Here is a 10,757-nt window from a genome sequence, read left to right as displayed (position 1 = left end):
ACTAATTAAACGATAGTTTGACTGAGTGGAGGAAATTTGAACCATTTCCCTATGGATTTTCTGGGAACAATCTTTGTATTTATTGGCTACTCTCTTAGATTTTTGTATGAATTAATTGGGATGTCAGTATTATTTACTAATGTACACAAAAGTATGGGCCTCAACAATCTCTTCTGAGTGACATCCAGGCTAAAGTTCATGCATTTGTAGAGATCTACTTTCAACCATTAATTTTTTTTTTTTGGCTACGCTGCTCGCAGGGTCTTAGTTCCCCGACCAGGGATTGAACCCTCAGCAGTGAAAGCGCAGAGTTCTAACCACTGGACCACAGGGGAATTCCCTCAACCATTAATTATTATACTTTAGCCTAATTCATTCTTTTAGATCAAATTTCAATGGTGCCTCTTGTCCCGAGAACCTCCTGTCCAGTATTGCCCATTGACAAGCTCAAAGACATCACAGCAAAATAGAAATCTCACAAAAACAAAGTTCTAAAAAAATCTACCTGAAAGCATTCCTCAAATGCTTATAATTCTTACCGAGTGGTAAAAGTGAGCACTGTTGCCTTGCTAGTTAATAATGGATTTTGATTTTTCAGTTGTTTTAGCAGCTAGCTTTGATTTTGTTGGTACAAAAGGCATTTCTTTTTTTTTAAATTTATTTTTGCCTGTGTTGGGTCTTCATTGCTGCATGCGAGCTTTCTCTAGTTGCAGTGAGCTGGGCTACTCTTCGTTGTGGTGCGGGGACTTCTCATTGCGGTGGCTTCTCTTACAGTGAATCACAGGCTCTAGGCGTGCAGGCTTCAGTAGTTGCAGCACACGGGCTCAGTAGTTGTGTTGCATGGGCTTAGTTGCTTTGCGGCGTGTGGGATCTTCCCGACCCAGGGATAGAACCCGTGTCCTTTGCATTGGCAGGTGGATTCTCAACCACTGTGCCACCAGGGAAGCCCTGGTACAAAAGACATTTCTGATGAAGCAGACCTTCTTTGGAGTTCTACTTTATATCTCTGTGCCTTTATGCACACTCTTCTTCTTTCTTGGCATGCCCCCTCCCCTTATTTGCTTTCCTACCTCCCTGACTTCACCTTCTCACTAAGTCTTCTTGCTTGTTCCCCATCTCTGAACTTCTAATGTTGGAAGCCCTTTGGGAGTGGAACATGTCCTTGGAGATCTTACCCAGTCTCGTGACTTTAAATGCCATCAATCTCTAATGACTCTTCAATTTATGTCTACAGCCTGGACTCTTTCTAACGTCAGACAAGTATTTAACTCTATTCACTTGGGGGTCTAACAGGCATCTCAAACATAACAGGTCCAAAGCTGAGCTCCTGATCTTGCCCCACAAACCTGCTCTTCCAATTGCCTTTCTCATCTCGGTGAATTGCAATTCTATCCTTCTAGTTACCTGGGCCACCAACCTGGGAGTCACTCTTGAATATTCTCTCAGACATCGCAATCCAATCTGTCAATAAGTCCTGTTGGCTGTTCCTTCAAATTATTATCTTGGACTCAGCCTCTCACCCCTCAACCTCGCTGCTTGGATATCTGTAATTGCCTCTTAACTGGTCTCCCTGTGTTTACCCTGTTTTTATCTCTCCTCTCACCTGCCCATTTTCAACAGAGCAATTAAGAAATCGTTTAAAAATAGGGAGTTCCCTAGTCGTCCAGTGATTAGGACTTGGTGTTTTCACTGCTGTGGCCCAGGTTCAATCCCTGGTTGGGGAACTAAGATCTCACATGCCGTGCCAAAAAGTTTAAAAAAAAAAAAAAAAGAGTGAATGAATGGCTGATTTCTTATTCATCCTTCAAGACTCCCATCACCCAAGACTTCCCTCCCTCCCTACTTCTTCAGTTTGGACTAACACCTCTCCCTACTTTCGGTTCCCATAACATACTGTGTTTATCCTGATCATAGTTCTTCCCACAGGATTTAAAAAGTTCATCTTTGATTCAGCACAGTCCTTTGCACACAGAAAAATGCTTAATGTTAAAATGAACTATTTGCAACATTCATACCAAATGTAGGGGCAGTGGGAAGATGTTAAATAGGAAGGAGTGAGGAACTTGTCAACTTCCTGTTTTATTATGAGAATTTCCTTCCTCTTTCAAAGAAATCCAGATTTGATTCTAATCCCCAACCCCTGGGGGGCCAGTAATTGAACATAACTGCCAGAAAACTTTTGACCAAATGCTATTGTATAGCTTTCCAATCCTTTTAGAAGAAAATACTGGGATTTTTTTAAAAAATTAATTAATTTATTTATTTTTGGCTGCATTGGGTCTTCGTTGCTGCGCGTGGGCTTTCTCTAGTTGCGGCGAGCGGGGGCTACTCTTCGAGGCAGTGCGCGGGCTTCTCATCACCGTGGCTTGTCTTGTTGTGGAGCACGGGCTCTGGGTGCACAGGCTTCAGTAGTGTGGCTCGATTCTTAACCACTGCGCCACCAGGGAAGCCCAATACTGGGACTTTAAACGATGTTAGTTTTTGGATCAGTAACATCAAACAAGCGTTTCACCTAAACCTACAATCACAACTTACACATACTGTATAGCTAGCTTCACCTCCTAACTCCTTTTAAGACTCCAATGATTTACTCCATCCTCACTTCCACTGTAAACCCCTGAGTTTTCAAAGTATAGCGCAATTACTAACTATTAAAAACTGATATGTAGGCAGGCGTATCTCTGTATCAGAATTTTTGAGTATCAGACTTTATTTTTTTGAGCAGTTTTAGGTTCACAGCAGAATTAAGCAGAAGGCACAGAGATTTCCTACTTACCCCCTGCCACCACACATGCATAGACTCCTCCATCAAAATAATAGTTATTGATCAAAAGGAAGCCTCAAGAGATGGAGGACAGTTAGACAAACAGCAGACTGGGAGTTCAGTAAAAGGTGGGAAACAGAATAGAAACATTGCATTAATTAGCCATGTGAGAAAAAAAACTCAGCCTGAACTAAAAATAAAAACAGATTTGAGGATTTCCCTGGTGGCGCACAGGTTCGAGCCCTGGTCCGGGAAGATCCCACATGCAGCAGAGCAACTAAGCCCGTGCACCACAACTACTGAGACTGTGAGCCACAACTACTGAAGCCCACGTGCCTAGAGCCTGTGCTCCGCAACAAGAGAAGCCACTGCAATGAGAAGCCCGCGCACTGCAACGAAGAGTAGCCGCAACTAGAGAGAGCCCACACGCAGCAACGAAGCCCCAGCACAGCCAAAAACAAATAAATAAACCGAACAAACAGCCCCCCAAAAGACCAGATCTGAGCTGGCAAGAGAATATACATTTCAAGAGATAGTAAGATCATAGAATTTAAGACCTGAGAAAAGGCTGAGTTTAAATTGCTCATCTACTAGATGAAGAAATCAAAGTCAAAGGTACATTTGGCATTTCTCAGATATCTAAGAAAGCATATTAGACTGATAAACTGGACTTTGGATGACTTGACAAAGCTATTTAGAACCTAGAAACTGAAGTAAGGTATATCCTATCTGTTCAGAGCTGGATTCTGTATTATTCTATGTTTTAATTGCTGTGTGGAATTCAATTAATGGACTTATTCTCAAACTTGTAGTTCCAATTTTGCTGGAAAAGACTGGCCTAAGAGTACAATGAAATTGCCATATCGGAAGGAATTAGGAGATCAGAGGAGGACTAAAAGGAAGCTGATTGATTTTTCAGTAGCTGACAAGAAAAAGCAGCCACTGATGGTCCTGTCCTTAAGACCCATTGCCTAACATCTGTAAACTATTAATTTAAAAAAGACACAAATACAAGTTAATTGCAGGTGGGGTGGAGGAGGGCAACAGAGGTGCATTATAAAGGCAAAACATCTACTCACAGGTTCAGTGGGTAGTGTAAAATGTTTGCCAAGCATGGACTGTGGTTAAGACAGAAGAAAACTTCTAAAGTAGGTCTAAGTTAAAGGCCCTCACTCTGAATGTTGTACTTCTTTCCCATTCTTAGTTTTAGCTTAGGTATCTTGTGAGTTGGAAGCTCTTAGGGGATCGGCCCTGTTGAAATCTTGCCAATTTTAGGCACCTTTTTTTAAAAAAATTATTTATTTATTCATTTATTTAATTTTTGGCTGCATTGGGTCTTCACTGCTGCACGCAGGTTTTTCTCTAGTTGCTGAGAGCAGGGGCTACTCTTTGTTGCGGTGCGCGGGCTTCTCATTGTGGTGGCTTCTCTTGTTGCGGAGCACGGGCTCTAGGCTCGCGGGCTTCAGTATTTGGGGCGCACTGGCTTAGTTGCTCCACAGCATGTGAGATCTTCCCGGCCCAGGGCTCGAACCCATGTCTCCTGCATTGGCAGGTGGATTCTTAACCACTGTGCCACCAGGGAAGCCCCTAGGCACCTTTTTAAGAATGATAAATAGGAAAGAGAAACATCTCTAATTGCTGATTAGAGAATGACATCTCTTTAGTCATTCTTCAAATATTTTGTCCAGGTTTAAAATGAAAATGAATTTCATGTCTAGAAAAGCAGGGGTTCAATTCTTTGTTCATAGGATTTGTAATAGGTAAACGATAATAACAAAAATCAGCTTAACTTGATATTAATGTTAGCAAGGGTGAGGGGAAACTGGCTTTCTCAGATACTCTTGATTAGAATGTAAATTTTATTTTTATTTTAGCTTTTTAGATTAGAATGTAAATTGATCCAACTTTTTAGGCAGGCAACTTGGCAACATCTATTAAAACTTAAAAGGTGCATACTCCCAGACTCTGCTATTCCACTTCTGGAAATTCCATCTACAGATACACTCACATATGTAAAGAAGGATATATATACTAGGATGTTTATTGCAACAGTATTTGTAATACTGAAACACTTGAAACAATCTAGTGTTCATCAGTAGGTAACTGGTCAATTACACATTAAATACAGCATACTATGCTTCTGTTAAAAAGAATAAGATAGATCTGTATGCTGAGATGAAAAGCAGTCTGGGATATTCTATTAAGTGAAGAAAGAAACTGCAGATCAGTAGGTAGACTGAAAAATATGTCTAAAAATAAAGGGAGTATAGATGCATATCTTATATTCATGAAAAATATGGTGGGTATAGTCACAGAAAAGTGGAAAGATACACACTCCTAAGGAATGAGACTGGGTGAAGCAGGGAGTGTGATCTTTTGTTTTAGATACAGTTTTGTACTGATGGAAAAATTTTTTTACAATGAGTGGTATTATTTTCATTAAAAAATAGCTTATGGGACTTCCCTGGTGGCACAGTGATTAGGAATCTCCCTGCCAATGCAGGAGACACAGGTTCGATCCCTGGTCGGGGAATATCCCACATGCCGCGGAGCAACTAAGCCCGTGTGCCACAACTGCTGAGCCTGTGCTCTAGAGCTCGTGAGCCACAACTACTGACTGCGTGTGCCACAACTGTTGAGGCCCACGTGCCTAGAGTCCATGCTCCATAACAAGAGAAGCCACAGCAATGAGAAGCCCACACACCACAACGTAGAGTGGCCCCCGCTCGCTGCAACTAGAGGAAGCCCGCGCACAGAAACGAAGACCCAACGCAGCCAAAAATAAATTAATAAATTTATTTTTAAAATAACCAAAAAACTTAAAATGCTTTAAATAAAAATATAATACAAGTAGGGAATTCCCTGGCAGTCCAGTGGTTAGGATTTGGTGCTTTCACTGACGTGGCCCTGGGGAACTAAGATCCTGCAAGCCATGAAGCACGGCCCCCCAAAAAATGTATATATGGTGACCACAACTTCACATTGTGTCGCCATAAGGTAACAAGTCCCTAATTCTGGAAAATCAGTTCTCTTATTGTAGAGTCATACTTCCTACAGTGTTGGCCTCACTTTGTGGCAATCCAATTATACAAAAGTCAGGTGCTGTTCTGCCCCTTCTTTGTTGTAGTGACCTCCCTGTCTGTGACTTAAGTTTCTTTGGTAAGTACTAAAATGACTTTATCCTATTCCTATGTCAATTCTCTGGGAATATAAACTGAGGAACACTGTCATTTGGATTGCCCAACTGGAAGTAGAAATTACATACCAATCTCCCATGCTTTACATCTTCGTATGGATAACTCTTTCACAGACATGTAATCATAGTTAAAGCAATGGTTGCCCAAGTGTGACCTAAAGCTTAAAGTCAGGGGGCTGGTCAACTCTTCAATGGATGAAGTGAAAGATGATGAAACTGAACAAACGAAATGATTAATAGAATTCCTTTCAGCATGACAGGTAGGCTTTAGATTTTCTACATCATCAAACTTAAGTGCTATATCAATTTTAAGTTATAGAGGGATGTTTAACATTTGACTGCCTGATACCGTGTAATACAAACCGAAAGGCAGGTTTTAATCCCAGCTTAACATTTAAAATTCTCATCAGACATAACTATCTGCTTCACTGCCTTCAATAATATGCTTAATTTAACTTAGACAAGGGAGAAATAGTATTTCCTAGTTTTCTACCTCAACCCATAATTTTGAGTTGTGCTTAATCCATGGTAAACTCTGTGATGGGGTGAATTTTTTTATGGCTCTAGGGGAAGCTGGGCCTAAAACCAAGGAGGAAATCTTAAAAGTTCCTGTGTATTAGTACTGCTCTTAAATCTTTCATTATATAGTTTATCTTCTATTCTTTCCTGAGTATTTTGTAATGATTTACTATTTCATGAGATAGATTAATTCCAACCCAATCCCACCTTTCAAGCGGGGCAAGCACTACAAAGAGATAAAACAATTTGCTTCCAATTCTACTGTAAATCAAGAGGGTAGATCATCACCCAGGTCTGTCCTTCGTACAGCAAGGTCGCCTTTAGGTACTGATTATTTAGGACAGTAATAATGCCAAGGCATTTTGCAATTAAACTCTTGAGGGTCCTTTCTCCACAGCTGAGCCCTTTCTTAAGATTCACTTCCCATTAATTACTATAATCTAACTGCAGGCTGAAGATGACTGAGTTGTTTTGTCTGGAGACTTATGTCTATGCCGAACTAATCACCCGGAAATTAAAGGCTTTGAAGTACATTCCCAACCCCCTTATTCATGGCCTTTTAGTAGTGAAACTAATCTGAGGCCTTAAAATTAACTACCTCACTGTGAACTGGAAAGGGCAGCACTGTGACTAATGCCACGCCGCTGATCTAGTCTGCCAGGAAAGATGAGTAGAGAAAAGAGTTATTACCTTCTCTCTCTAGCAGGACATATAGTTGGCTTTAGGACATATGTTGGCTTTAGGAACTAAAAATCCTTTTGCTGCCCCTCAATTACCTAAGTAGCACCCTGAGTCTAATCTAATCCAAATGCTTATTTTTCAAATAAATGGTTGTGTTTCCTTATCCAGAAGTTTGATGCTGTGGCTTTCAGGGTGAAGACTAATGAAAGCAAACTGAATTAAAAAAAGCAAGGAACTGAATGTATTCCATTGTACGCATATACTGTATTTATTCATCTGTCGATGGACGAACTGCTTCTACCTTTTGCTTACTGTGAATCATATTCTATCAACACAGATGTATAAATATCTGTTCCTGTCCCTGTTTTCAATTCTTTTGGGTATAATTTCACAAGTGGAATTGCTGGGTCATAGGTAAACCTGGGAAATTCTGATACTGTGCTGCAACACGGACAAAACTTGAGGACATTATGCTAAGTGAAATAAGCCATTCACAAAAAGGGAAGTACTGTATAATTCTGCCCTTGAGATATTTAAAAATGGTTGGCATGGCCAATTCTCTTATACCTTACCACAATTAAAAAAATAATAATTAAAAAAAGCGTAAGAAACGCTGTTATCAGTCTTGTAACTCCCACATTTCTGGCAGGGAGCAACTCTTGCAGATCAGCAAGCTAAGCCTTTGCATTAACAGCTTCCAAAGTCTGTCTACACGAAACAGGCTGAGCAGGAGGTGCGCCCAGGGCAGGCTGGCTGGGCGTATGTGAAAGGAAATCTAGCGTCAACTGGGATGGGGGATGGGGTAACGCGAAAAGGAAGATCTCAACTTTGTCACAACATTCGCTTTCCTTAAGGATCGCCCCACTAGGATAGAGAATTCTCTGGTGACATGAAATCCTTGAGAGTCTCCTTTCCTTTCACAGCTCCCTCCCAATCAAAAATGCCCTTAACGTTAGGAATGCACCGTCTGCCCGCTCCTTTCTCTCACGAACCGCACCGCTAGGACCTCGGCACCCTAAGATTTCATTTCTCTTTTAAGATGCGTCTGGGCCCAGGCAAGGGCTCCGACCCCGCCCAGCGAGCGCCAGAACGTGTGGGCGGGAGGATTGCCTCGACCGCCCCGGAAGTCACTGCCCCCCAGGCGGGCGGAGGCTCCTGGGCCTCGCGGCTTCGGATTGGCCGGAAGGTGGCGACGATGCGTTACGCGCGAGGTCTGGCTCCGCCCCTACACCCCTGCGCGCGCGGCGGGGCGGGGTGGGTGGTCCCTGGCGGCCATTACCCGGAACAATCCCCGGCCATTGGGTCAGGTGACCCTCGGCGGGGCAGGCGGGAGGCGGGGGAGGGAAGAGGGCGTGAGGAGGGAAGGGAAGGGAGGGGAGGAGAGAGGAGAAGGGCGGAGTAAGAGGGAGGGGAAGGGGGCGGGGTGGGAGCGGGTCACGTGATTCGGCATGGAGGCGGTGGCGGCGGCCGGGAGGAGCCGCCGGGGCAGAAGCCGCACTTGTTAGTGTGGGGGGAGGAGGAGGCCGGGGGACGCCAACACCGTCTGCCCGGGACGCCGAGGAGAAGGCGGGAGGGGGGTGGGGGCGAGATCGGGCTCCGACCCCCAGCCGAGGGGATGAGGGGAGCATGGGCGCCAAGGAGTCACGGATCGGATTCCTCAGCTACGAGGAGGCGCTGAGGAGAGGTGAGGGGGGAGGGGTCTGGGCGAGCTGCCGGGGAGGCCGGCGACGGGCTGCCCTGAGGGTGGGTGACCGGGGAAGGGGAGGGGAGCTTGAGGGCGTGGGGCCTGACGCGGAAGGGAAAGGAGGCCACGATGGGGATACCGTGGGGGAGAAGGGTCGGGTGGGAGCAGTGTTTGGGGATTGGGATCGTGTGGACGGGGGCGAAGCTTTCCCAGAGAGAGGGGTGTCAGGCGCTAGCAGGGCACTGCCCTTGCTCTGTGGTGGCGTTGTTATCCTGGATGTGTCCAGGGAAGTCCCTCCTCCCACCTTTTCTTGGGTGGCACCAGCCCTTCCAGCCCCCCTCATCCTTTACTGCCATTTTCTCCTATCACTCCTTCATAAACCCTCCAGCAACATCCTAACCTCCTACCTAACAACCCCGGCTGGAAAGGGAGAGGGGAGGCGCCTGCAAAGCCCTCCTTTTGCGAAGTAGAAGCCCCTTAAAGCCCCTTCCAATTGTAGTGTCTCTGCCTTTTCCAAGGGCTTTTGGCAGTCTCTTGGGGGCTGTCACCATCCCCTGCCTGCCACCCCCTCACCCTTTGAGCAGCTGACTTTGATAAGAACGACCTGAAATTGAGTTGTGTTTGAGGTGAGATGAGACTGGACAGCTGGTGTTGCCAGAAGACCTTGTCTTCGGTTTCATCGCCTCAAACATTGGTCAGAGCCTTTCATTGCACTTGATCCCCAGTTCTCATCCCCTCCTTCCCCATAAAATGGCATTCGGAAATCCAGCATTCTGATATTGTGTTATAGCTCCCTTTAGAGACCGGCCTTGCTGTCAGTCCTAGCCTGCTGCTTATTGGCTCTGATGCACTGTATGTTGTCAACCACCTCCAACCCCCTATCACTTACTCTGATACCGCTGTCCGTGATCACTAAGGCACACGCTAACTCGAAGTGTCAATTGCACGGTTTATGGCCAGAATGTGACTTAATTTTTCATGACTGGGATTTCTGTGTGTGTGTGTGTGTGTGCGCGCGCGTGCGCGCGCGCTTGTATTTATTTCTTTTCGACATTTAATGGATTTTCTTGGTAAGAAGTGAAAAACATTAAGCAGCTTAGGTGCTAGGCATTATTGGTAACAGGTTTCTAAGTCAAGAAACCAGCCGTGCTCCAGGTGATGGTTTTAGTAGCTAAAGATATAAAATTAAAAAATCTAGATTACAAGACAGGCGTTCAAAATGAGAATTTAATAGTGAACTCTTGTTCATGTGTAGGAAGGAAAGGGGTAAGTTCAGTGGGCCATCACCTGAAAATAGATACAGAATTTTGATATATTCTTGTGGACTGACCAGAATAACAAAAATATGCTTTTTAGGTCTTTTTTTTTTCCATGTGGAACAGTATGCTGATTGTTCTTAGGGACAATCTCACTTGAACTTTTTTCCTTTCTTCAATATGAGAAATATTCCAAATTCTTGATGTGTTTCCAGCTCTAGAAGGCTAGTCATTTCTGGGATGCTGCTGAACCTGACAGATCTGGCCTCAATTAGACAATGGCTTACAGGGCATGAAAGAGGACATCAGTCAAACTGATTTCAGCTTCAAGGTTTAGAAGTGTTTAGTTTCTTAAGTTTGAGGGTGTTTTAGCTGGCATTAAGGAATTCTGAAATTAAACTTTTATTCAACTCTAGCCTGCCTACTTTCATATAAAACTAATATTCTACCTTTGTAAATATAAACGAAATTAATAGTTGGTGTATTTTAAAGTGATTTGACTGAAGGTATTTGTTCAATTTGTTAGGAAGTGTCTGCTTGTTGAATTTTAAAGCATATATTTGAAGAGGTAGCAAAATATTTGTTAAAACCTTATTTAACTGTTGTTTGAATGAATTTGTTTTATCGTTTTTGCTGCAGAGGAAAACTAAGGCAAGA

This window comes from Leucopleurus acutus (genome assembly GCF_964270905.1).
Source record: "Leucopleurus acutus genome assembly, chromosome: 19".
NCBI classification, from domain to species: domain Eukaryota; kingdom Metazoa; phylum Chordata; class Mammalia; order Artiodactyla; family Delphinidae; genus Leucopleurus; species Leucopleurus acutus.
The sequence above is the reverse complement of the archived record's forward strand: the minus strand, read 5'-3'. Positions refer to the sequence as shown.